This window comes from Papio anubis, chromosome 1 (assembly GCF_008728515.1).
Source record: "Papio anubis isolate 15944 chromosome 1, Panubis1.0, whole genome shotgun sequence".
Taxonomy (NCBI): domain Eukaryota; kingdom Metazoa; phylum Chordata; class Mammalia; order Primates; family Cercopithecidae; genus Papio; species Papio anubis.
In genome coordinates, this window is record NC_044976.1 from 195,669,957 (window position 1) to 195,680,064 (window position 10,108).

The window sequence follows — 10,108 nt, forward strand, 5'->3', positions numbered from 1 at the left end:
AAATCCTTTTAAACATAACCATCTAGAGTTTCCTCCCCTGCTATTGGCTACCCCCTCACTCTTTCTCCTCTTGCTCCTCCTCACATTGTGGCAGGAATTCCTGCTGTGCATGTGTTCTCCAGTAATGACAGCCACCATCTTCACAGGGATGCAGGCATAGCTCTTCAGGGATGAAAACCAGTTGGCAGTGCCATGAGATAGACTCTGGAAACCCAGAAAGGAAGAACATCCCGGGAGACCCCTCTCTTCCTCTTTTCGGCTGGAGTTTTGATTGCACACCTCTTTCCCCTGGAGCTCTGTGCACCTTGAATTTCTGGATTCACTTATTTTTCTAAGCCTCATTTTCAGAATCTCAGCTTGGCTGTGCCTTCTTGCTTGTCTCATGCTCTGAACCCATCTTGTGACCTTTTATGTTTCATATTGCTTTGTGTGCCGGCTAGAGTTGTCTCTTAGTTAGCTGTCAAATTGGGAGAATGTTATGAAATAATTCACATTGGGATGGACAAGATAATGTTCTATTCTTCTGAAGATACTTTTTAACTGGAAGGGTGTTCAGTCAAAGGAATGACTATGTTAGGGTAGAGTTTTAGACTCTAGACTGGAGCCACTAGTGGAAGACATAATTTTGTGCAAATAACACTTTGTAGGAGGCGTCCCTGTTTATCTATATGAATGGCTGGTCAGTATTATGCACCCACTTTTTTCTTTTGGGTTTTATTTTCTTTATGCTTTGTCTTTGGTTGGGATCTTCCATTTCAAAAAACCCGTATTCATAGATGGAAGGGGATAGACAGGTGGGTATGAGTGGTTTGGGCACGGCATATCTCTCTCCATTACTGAAAGAATAATTTGAAACACATGTCCTACTGTCAACAGGTGTCCAAGCAATGGTTTTCTCATCTATACAACAGAATGTAAGAATAATGACCTCATAAGGTTATTAAGAAAATTAAAGAAGATAATGAACCTGAAAGGCCTTTTGGTAAAGTGTATAGTACTCTACAGGATTGGGTGTTATTATTATTATTTATACATGAGTAAAAGCTTATACATAGTTTTAGAAGCTGTGTATGATAAGCCAAAACAGTGTAGTTGTTAAGAGCATAGACTTAGGAGCCAGAGCATCTGGGATCAAATCTTTGTCCTGCTGTTCCTTAGCTGTGTTACCACGGGCAAGGGTCTTACTTGCTCTGTGCCCATTTCTTCTCTCTAAAACAGGGATAATAACAGTACCAACCTCAAAGGTTCACTTTTGTTTAATATTTGAAATGCATGCCGATCAATGCTTGGCTCACAGAAAATGCTGTAAAATGATTCGTTGAAAAAATGTATCCTTCTCCATTTTCAAAGAACCTTCACATATATTATCTCTATTGATCCTCACAACAGTTTTAAAAGTTAGGTAAGGAGAAGTTTTCGGTTTTCTCCTCTTATACTTTATAGCTGAGGAAATAAAGGCTCAGGGAAGTTAACAACTTGCCCAAGGTCATGCTGTTGCAGAAGAGGAAACTGGGATGCTGTCCCCAGCCTAACTCCTTTTCCAATGGCCTTTCCACTAAATCACACCATCTGCTGCTTGAATTCTGGTGTTCACACCCCAGTGAGATCACAATTCTCAGTTTGTCCTGTTGAACCAGCTCTTGGAAAACAAGTCCCCACCTGCTAGATACTTGAGCTTTCAGGCAGCCTCCCGATGGTCAGCTGTTTATAGTATTCTGTGGTTTTAAAGGAAGTTTTTAGGATTTGGGGATTGCCTCTATGTGTGTATGAGAAATCAGCTCATGTACGATCATTGCTCTTGTTTGTCAAACTCCTTCACACACAAAGCTGCCCTTGCCCATCCTTTCCTATCCCACATCATCCACATTGATCTCTATTGCCCCTGTAGCATATAGCATAGCTGTTCTTCCCCCCAGCCCCCAGAAGAAGGACAAAAAGGCAGGCGGAATCCATTTTCTTTCTCTCCAGCTCCCAGGGTTTGCTATTGGTGACTTTTGTCCCGGGAGCTTGTCTGCACATTTGGCAGCAGAACTGTTGAATATCATATCCGGAGCTTCCAGCATAACTTCCATCGGGACCAGCCGGCAGCTGTCCATCCATTCCTTGCATAACCCCTTTCCAAGTTTTCTTCTGAACTGTGTTGTATTTTCAAACAAACCTCAGCCTTAGCTAGAAAAGATCCCACTGTGCCCCCAGTGGAGGCTGATTTCCAGAACTGTTGACATGCCTCTTGTTTGTTACTTGGCCTGGCTGTATCAAAAAGTGATAATGGAATCCCAGTTTTTAAGGAGTATTCTTGTATTGTATTATTTCTCTCACCATTGCTGAAATTTTATTCTCTTACAACTAGTTCTAGTCCATTTTGGAGAGGTGAAATATGTGTCTGAATTTAATATGTGTAAACTGATATTTAATGAAACTGGAGATTTCAGGTAACATATGAGCAACTGGAATGTATTTTACCTAGTCGCATGTGGAATTTTCTAATTTAGAGTTAGACACTTATAAACAGTTGGTTCATTAATTAAATCACTCATTCATTCATTTAATCATCAAACATCCGTATTAAATTCCTGTATGTGTCCGGTATGTAAAAATGAATAAAACAAATCACTGATATACTAAAGGTCTAGCAGAGACTATTTAGACATGTAAATTAAGCAGGTGCTTGAAAAAAAGAGTAACATTATTTTAAGAAAGGCTGGCCACAGGGATAGAGAACCAGCTTATCTAAATTCCTTGGTTCTGTATTACCATGTGCTATTCATCATCTTCAAGGCACTTATTACAAATTGAAATGTATATATATATACACACACATATATTTGGTTTATTGTCTGTCTGTGTCACTAGACCATAAGCTCTATGAATGAAGACACTTCTTGTTTTTGTTTTGTTTTATAACCCCTGCATCTTCATAATCTTACACAGTATTCAGCGAATACATGTTAGTTGAATAGATAAATTAATGACATGACTTGCTCGGGGTTGTTTAAAAAGCTTCATGGAAAAGGTGACATGTTAACTGGCTCTTGGAGGACGAGTGGGAATGTAGGAAAAGGGGAGAGGATGGTAGAATCCAAGTGGAGGAAGAAACATGTGCAAATGGATGAAGTCCTGAAAAGGAAGTGTGCTAGTCACTGTGGTCACTGGTCGTGGACATGGTGGTGCCACAACATCAAGTGCATTTAGGGTATGGCTGGTTGTGGACTGCAAAATCATGCCAAGTGGCTAGGAGTGTTGTGTAACATGCAAAGAACGTTCGTTTCATACTGTGGTTAGTAGGCAGCCAGCAGGGGTTTCTAAGCATGAAATATTGTGGCCATATTTATTTTCTGGAAAGGTAATTCTGGTGGCAAACAGGGGCACTGGTAGGAGCCTGGGTAGAGACTGGCAGAGACCACTTGGATAGCTGTTGCTATAGTCTAGACAAGAGATAATAAGGATATGAATTAAGGTGAGACATTGGGAATGAAGAGGACAAACATGACCTGGAAAATATTCCTGACATAGGATAATTTGAACATCATGACTTTTGACTGAGGAAAGGGATAATAAAGAGAGATTTGAAGATGATCCAGAAGGGACAAGGTGGACTGTCCTGTCAGTACCTGACAGAGGGAATTTAAGAAGTGAGCAGGAGACAGGCAGAAGCGGACAATGAGAATAACTGTGAACATGCTATGCTAAGTTACTGGCGGGACAGTCAGGTGCTGATGTCCAGGAGGCAACTGTGAAAGAAGATCTGGAAACTAGTCAGAGCACAAGACTTTGGGATACACTGTCATATAAATATGAGAAGAGGAGAATGCCCAAGGGTGTACTACGTGGAAAGAGAGCCAAGGTTCACTCTGTGGGGAACACCAGAATTCAAAGAGCTTTGGGAGATTCTGTAATGAGATGACACAGAGGCAGGGGAGAACGTCGGAGTGAGTGGAGTTCTGGAAGGCAGGGCAGTAGTAGGGAATTTCAAGAAGTAGGGCTTCCTGTTTGCCCTTATTAAGAGTAGTTTTGGCCGGGTACAGTGGCTCGTGCCTGTAATCCCAGCACTTTAGGAGGCTGAGGTCGGTGGATCACTTGAGTCCAGGAGTTTGAGACCAGCTTGGGCAAAACATTAGCCAGGTGTGGTGGCACGTGTCTGTGGTCCCACTTGCTTGGGAGGCTGAGGCAAGAGGATGGCTAAAGTTCAAGAGTTCCAGGCTGCAGTGAACCATCACCACTGCACTCCAGCCTGGGCAACAGAGCAAAATCCTGTCCCAAAAAACCAAACAAATTAGGTTTGCTAGAGGCATAGAGGGTACAGGACAGCATTTTATACCATATAAAAGCTATATAGTAAAAAGAAGTTGAAGAAATAGGGGGAGTAATGTGGCCATTCTTTCAAGAAGACGGGTAGTGAAAAAAAGATGGGGGGAAAACATAGCACTTGGGATAGAGATAAAGGGAAGATGCTTAGGATGAGGTAGTTTTGAGCCTGCTTGATGGCTAAGGTGAATTTAGCCAGGGAAGGAAGGAAGTTGAAGATCCAGGAGGGAGAGTGGGCATCCATTTGATAGAGGAGAAACCTGGGGAAGGGTCAGGGACACATCTGGGGCACAGGTTCTGCCCCTGCTCTGCTCCTTCCCAACCACCACTCCTTCCCTTTGTTCTTTTGTGCATTTCCCTGTGGATTGGTTGGAACTGATCACTGCAGTACAGGGGCTGGCAGTGGTGGGTCTGCTTTCCATCACTCCTCAAGGCCACTCAGTAGGTGAGAGCTTCTCACAGAGCTGCTTTGGCAATGCCTTCCTGGGTCATGGGCCTGGGAATGGCAGTAGAGCGAGGCTCCCACCTATTTCCTTCTTCTTCAGATACCATTCATCTCAGTGGAAAGCTCACCTGCCTGACCTCTTTTTGTGTTTGCTCCTGATCCATGCAGAGCTCTATTGCGTGTTGTCTGAAGTACACCACCACATGGCCAATTCCCCAAGACGGGTCTACAAGCCTCCCCAGGCCGGGAACCAGTCAGCTGTGCCTATGTGCATGCCTGTCAGTTGACGAGCTTTTGCTTTCTGTGATGCTTAGGAGGACTCTCAAAACAAGAGAGTTCAGGGTGTGGGTACCATCTTCCTTGCTTACCAGACTGTGGTGACGCAGCCTGTACCCAGCTATTGCTGCTTTGTAGCATTATCCACTTGGTTGGTTAATACGTTTACTTCTCCAGACTGGAGAGTAGGGTGACTAGTGGATAACAGTGGGTTTTCAGAATCTTTGAGCTTTTTAATTCTGTCTTTGCCTCTGCTTTGGCTGGCTGGGCCTGGGCAAATCATTTAACCTCTTTGAGATGATCCCATTTATTGCACTGCCTTTACCTTGAGCTCTCTGAGGTGTGGAACATGCTCACAAACTGCCTGATGTGTGCAATGGTGGAGAATTAATTGTTTTGACAGGGAGAGGGAGAACAGTGTGTGGTCAGGTGGGAATACTTCCCTAGGTCTAGGGCTGTCATATCCATATAACCATAGAGAAGAAACAGTGACAAGGTCATAAGGGGCCAGACCTCTGAGCTTAGAAGGGAATTAAACTGAACTTGGTGCTACCAAGGAAGCCAAGTATTTTCCAATGGCTCTGCTTCTGTGGCCAGCAAATTCAGTGGAAAATATATTAGTGACGGGTTATTTGATATCATAGACATCCAACTAATTCATGGAATGGATTTTTCTACTTGTCAACTGGTTGTTAGACCTTAGTTTGGACTGAGCTCAATAGAGCTAGAAGGGAGACTTGGGTAGAGAACTGTAATACAAATTGCAATACTTAATGCTGTATTATTTTTCAATTTCCCTGTTGACAGTTAAAGAGCAAGGGCCAAATGAAACGCACTCTTTTAAATGGCAACATGGACACAGTGGGATTGTTGGAAAGCCATTAGTAGGCAAACCTAGTTAATATCAGCTCAGGTAAATGCTCTCCATCACTGGCCCCTTTCCCCCAACTCAATTATTAAAGGATTAAAGGACTTTCCCAATGAACTCCCTTAAAAATTTAATGATGTGCAGTATTGCAGAGGTCAAACTGTTACGATGAAGCGATTTCAGCTTTGCCCTGACATTGCTGGCTAATCAGAGAGAGAGAAGGTTCTGAAGCTCACATTACCTGCAATGTGGTAAGGCCCACCATCAGTAAAGTCACATGCTGTGGAATCCAGGGAGCTCATATTCCTGACTTTTACCAGATTGTGCTAATTTCTGGGGACAAAACGGAGGGAGAATACGTCTTTCTGGTAGCCTTCCAATTAGTGTGGCATCTGTCCAGATAGTACTTATTCTTTCTTAGAATTGAATAGTGTTTTTAAGAGATGCTAATGGAAAAAGATGTGTCCCAGACCTTGGTTTGATGTTAAATTGTGCATAAGGGGTGAATCAGTCCTCAATGGCTGCTGGCAACCTTCTTAAACATGGAACATGTACTTTGAGTTGTCGTTTTTGGGGTAGTAACACACACACACAGAAACACACACACACACACACACAGAGACACACTCTGTCCACTAGCACAAGTGAGGATATGCCTATGTGGGGTCAGTGGGCAAGTTCAAAGCTGTAGCTTGTGGCCAACTGAAACTGAGTTAACTCCTCTTGGTGTCTTTGGGGACCCAATCCATATCCTTAGACTCAGGAGCACCAAGAGGTAAATAACAGAGCTAACCAGCCACAAGCAAGCTATTTTAAAATCCGAGGACATCAGTACACAGTGAGTGCTCTGGAAATGCAGCTCTGCAGTCGGGAATGCAGTCAGGAGTGAAGATGGCACTTCTGGATTAGTGGCATCTGTCTTACTAAGTCTCAATGGCAAGAGACAATGCACCTCATGACAGCCTTATTAGTGAGTCACTTAGCATGGAGAAGTCCCAGATTTCAAGGATCATTCCTAATTTTAAAGCCCATTTTGGTGTAGGATCTACTATTTGTTTCTTTGTTTTCTAAAACCCATTCCTATTTGGTTGTTTTAGAGTTGGAGTTCAGATTATTATCATTTTTCATGCATAGCTGCTTTTCAATCTTCCCTTCAAAAGGTGAATCCATTGTGACTCAGTTTCTTTTCTCTATGCTCTGAAATTATCATTTAATTAAAGATATTGTTACGTTTAGAGTAAGATTTAGAATTGTGGCCTTAACCCTCAGTTTCAACTTGAAAGATAAATTTTAATTAATTCATTTATTTTGTCTACCAATACTTATTGAGCAACTACTATGTATGAGGCATTATTACAGTTACTTAGGTTACAACAGTGATTATATTCTAGATGGAAAGAAAGAAAATAAGCAAAATATCTTTCTCCAGATATCCACAAATTTGACTCCTCCCTTATGTGTATACTAAATGTTCATATTCTCCTACTCTGACCACCTATTTAATATTTCAGCCCACTCCTACTCTCCCCATCTTCCCATAATTTCTGCATAGTTTCTCTTTTCCCAGACCATTAATTATCTTCCAGAATATGCTGTAGTTTATTTCTTTAGTATTTAAATATATTGTTTGTTCTCCCCATCAGATTGTAATCTCCATGAATGCAAGGACTATCGTTTTGTTCACAAGTCTGATGCCTGGAATAGGATAGGCATTAGGTCGTTAAGGAAGGGTTGGAGTAATTGAAAGTGAGAGTGAATGAAAGTGAAGACAGAAGGATGATTCCAAGATATTCCCCCTGAGCTGGGTGTATGGTGATGACCTGTACTGAGATGGCAACTGTGAAGGTAGAGGGCTTGCAGTAGAGGTAAATAATTAGCAAATTTGTTAAAGAGGCTTATGGAGTAGGGGTAGAGCAAGGCTTTTCTTGGATGTGGACAAGATAGTATTCTGCTTCTTAGCACCATTACTTTATTCTTTAAAAACATCTTCAGAGGCCAAAAAGAAAGGGGAAGTGTAAAGGAGGCAAGCAAGTGAAAAATCCAGTGATGTTGATATTTGCGGGCTCTCATTGTGTCTGTTTGTGTCTTGTTTCTGGGGAACAGGGCCCCTAGATTTGAGTAGATCTTGAAAGTGTCCTGTGATCCCGAAATGATTAAAGGTTAGTGATCTGGAAGGAAGGAAAAGTATTAAGTATTAGGCACATTCTAACAAGGAAATAACATTGTGAGAAGGAAGGACAGGAAGATACAAGAACCCTCAACCCCAAACCCCACCCCACCCCCGACAACAGGGACATGGGTTCAAATCCCAGCTCTGTTAACACCTGGGGAATCTCTTTCCTTATTTCTAAAAGGCAGGCACTAGCTCTTTACATACGTTTTAGGGATTAAATATATGTATGCTGTAAAGCATTTAGTAAAGATTCTTGATAAATGGGAGTTAATTATACTAATAATTTACTTGGTGATGTTTAGCAATACCAACCAATTGCAGAGTAGGCTCACGTGGGCAATTTTATTCTCATACCAGTGGCTTGTTTCTTTCACTACCTTTAAACCTCAGCATTACTTTTTCTAAGAATTCTCAGTGGATATACCTGATATTACAAAAGGATGTAAAAGCTGACAGATTGCCTCATAAAGTAAAAACATACATCAGATTCAAGCAAAAAAAATCAAGAACAAGAAATTCTTGGTTTAAGATCAGGAGCTTCAAATAGAAGATAAAATATATTTACCCTTGTTGGTTTATACAAACTGACTGATGAACTTAAACTGTAGTCATCCAGTATTTATTTGATACAGTAATCCCAAGCTGAAAAATAATTAGCAAATTTGTTAAGGAGGCTTATGTTTACCTTTCTTTGCTAATTGTGATCATTTTTTGGTAATCGAATGTAGAACTGTGTTCCACTGACTTGATTATAGCTGTCAGGAGGGAAATAATGCACTTGAATTTCACAAATATGTGTGAACTTTATGTGTCTCATACTGTATTTAAGAGAGGCCCACTCTCTCTCAGAAGGTATGCATAATGACCAGATTTATTGAGTTATTGATCATCCTTTATAAACGAGACCACAAAATGCTCCCTAATTAATCCATTTGTTAATATTAATTTAGTGAATGGAAATACACTCAAATTATCAAATGTGTCTATAACAATTATTAATTTATGCATACATTATGTATTTTTGCTTTTATAAGAGTTCAAAGTCTTCAATTTTTATTTTTTAAGGAGATCATGTACAGTTTTCTCTCAACCCTTTCAAGATTCCCTTTGAAGATACCATGCAAAACTGTGGGCAGTGAATATTGAAAGTTTAAAAGAGAGGAAGGTCATATTTTAAGTAAATAATACAAGTTATTCCTAATTTGTAATCCTATATTCTGTCTTTCCATTTCAGAACCCAAACTAATTTACATAGAAATATTCTCTTCCAAATTTGAACCTACAGTAAACCTCTTAACAAAGGGCTGGTGTTTCAGTAATACAATCCAAGGTAAAAATAATTCAGGACTTGTGGGAAGAATTACTCCATCAGGGAATACTCTAGGACAGAATTTCCTCCCTGGCCACCCTTGAAGGGTAACTCTAGACCTCCTGAGACTGACTGACTGAGGTGGGCTATAGCTCCCAGGCACAGTGGCTGGAGACTGGGCATTCCTGGAGGGCTTCTGCCCTTCTCTCAGGAGATCAAGAGACTGGTCTTGGGCCCCTGAAAGAGATCTCTTCCCTTAGCTTGTTGCACTAATGCCTCTTCAGTTATAGAGTTGCTGGGTGTAAAGAAGAGTGAGGTTCCTCTCAATTCCTTTCATGGTCAGGACAACATCAGCATAAAAAGAATTTAATTTAAGCAACGTGGCACAGTATTTAGCTTCCTCATAATTAGTTATGTGATTATGTATGCTTACTTTGGAAATAATGTCAGGGTATGTGAGAGTCAGACCTGGTTTGAAACTTGTCATTTATTAGTTGTGTGACCTTGGATGGGTATTTGATATCTCTATGCCTCAGTTTCTTCCATTTAAAGTTAATTACCAACCTCAAAAGAATGTTTTGAGTTTTAAATGAGATGATGAATGTAAATAATTTAAAACTTACTGTTACTAAGTTGATGATGAGTTAAAACTTAAGTCATCATTATCATCATCATCATTATGGAATTGGAGACAGCTGTGATTGTATTGCTAGAATATTCTGTGTCTACTCA